General features: G+C 36.8%; 1 pseudogene; it reads left to right on the forward strand.

Moving 5' to 3' along the window:
* Window positions 1-586: 586 nt before the first annotated feature.
* Window positions 587-1,473, forward strand: LOC133367883 (olfactory receptor 1361-like; annotated as a pseudogene).
* Window positions 1,474-2,221: the final 748 nt, after the last annotated feature.

The raw sequence follows: 2,221 nt of genomic DNA on the forward strand, positions 1-2,221 counted from the left end.
TTTTTCCGCTTACATTTAACCATACATTTGTTTGTTTGTTTGTGGCAGAATACACTTTTTCAGGAAAGGAAATGGAAAACCAGACCACTGTGGTGCATTTCCTTCTCATGGGATTTTCATACATTCTTCCGGTCCAAATTTGCCTCTTCCTGGTGTTTCTATTCATTTATGCAATAACTCTTCAATTTTGTCTTAGATATACATTTTGAGACACAAATTCCCTTAAATAATGTGTTTATAATGTTATTAGCACCAATACATGCATTTTATGTACATTTTCCCATAGTACACACCTTTTTGTACACATTTTGCTGAAGGAAAATTCAAAGAATTAATTTCGAAAGATAGCTGCATTTTGGTTCAGGAAGTGTGAATTACAGTTGGTAAGTTTACATTATAATGTGAAGCAAATCACACTTCTCCCCCATCCCTGTTCACACATAATTTCTTTCACACGTCCTCACAACCATGAAGCTGTTTTTATGTACATATTTTAAGTAAATGCATATCACTCATACTTGCTAGCAGTAATAAATACTATTTGTTTTCTACTCACACAGATGTTAGCTTTGTTGAGTATCTCAGTATGGATGATCAAAATGTACTAACAGAGTTTATACTCTTGGGAGTCTCCAGTGAGCCTCAGCTACAGGTGGTTTTCTTTTTGGTGTTTCTCATAATTTATGACATGACATTATTAAGAAATTCTGCAATCATACTTGTAATCAGGACTGAGGCCAGCCTGCAAACACCCATGTTGTTCTTTCCCAGCCATCTAGCCTTTCTTGACATTTGCTATTCATCCGTCACTGCCCCCAAGATGTTGGAAAACTTCATTTCCTTAGCAGGATGGCTTGTACAGATCTTCTTCCTCCTACAGTAAGTTGTATTGAGTTGTTCTCAGCAATGTCTTACAACCCACATATATGTGAATATTTACATTCTACAACCAACATGAAGAAAGAACTCTGCAGACAAGTAATGGTGGAGCCTGGGGAATGAGTTTCATGTGCTGTGCTCTATACAATGCCTTTATTGAACTTGACCGTCTGTAGATGTAATACCATGAGCCACTAGAGCTGTGAACTTTCATCAGTTTTGAGCTTGTCTTGCAGTGAAAATTTCACCAGTTATATGTTTCTTCTTGCCTCTGTTTTGGTCTTTGGCTTATCCCCCTTCTTCCCTATTTTGATCTCCTACATTTATATCATTTCAAGCATCCTGAAGATTTGCTCAGCAAACGGCAGGAGCGAGGCCTTCTCTACATGCAACTCCCACCTGATTATGGTTTGGTTGTTTTATCTTTCAGCTGCTTTCCAGTACATGAAACCAAGCTCAACATTTCTTATGGTTCTGGACATTGTTGTTTCAATCCAGTACAGTATCATGATGCCCATGTGAAACCCCATCATACACATTTTAAAACAAATAATTGCAAATTGTTATTGGAAAAAGTTTGGAAAATCTAAATAAAAAATGGACATCTGTAAGTATCCAAACAGATAACAGATGCTACTGGAGGTCACTGATTCATAGGGTCGCCATACGTTGTAATCAACTTGAAGGCATATAATAATAATAATGTATCCAAAAAAAAGATACAAAGGGAAATCCACACAGAGAAATATGACCAGTCACTGCTGAAGATGTTTGAGCATGTTTCTGAATGTTGCTCAGTGTGTCATGCATGGTGTCGAAAAACTTAAAAGAAACAGTTGACAAATGTGTTTTCAGCTGAATTTAAGAAAACATTTGCTCCATTGTGCTTATTTCCAGAAACCTTATATTGCTGATTCAAAAGCTGACAATGTGAGCCTTGGTCTTCAATTAAAATGACAAAACCACCATTTTGAATATACCCACAGATGTTTGATATTCTTTTCCATCAGCAGTTCAGATAAATGTAAGACGGTTGCATCCACTGCTAGGCATGCTCAGAGCAGACACATTGAAGGGAATGAACTAATTTAGGTCCATTTATTTCAATGGGTCCATTTTGTGTAGAACTGAATTGAATGCAACCTATTGGGCTGTGTCAAAAACTCATACTCAGAGAAGATCTTTCTGAAATCAATAGTCATGTCTTATAATAGTCATGTCTGTTGATTTCAGTCTGTGTGCCGTGAGTGTGATTTAGTTGGATTCAGCCCTGAATTTTGAAAGTGTGGATATATCATTTTCAATTCTATATCTGAGCCTAAACAAGGTACTCCCTCTCCTA

This window comes from Rhineura floridana, chromosome 11 (genome assembly GCF_030035675.1).
Source record: "Rhineura floridana isolate rRhiFlo1 chromosome 11, rRhiFlo1.hap2, whole genome shotgun sequence".
NCBI lineage: Eukaryota > Metazoa > Chordata > Lepidosauria > Squamata > Rhineuridae > Rhineura > Rhineura floridana.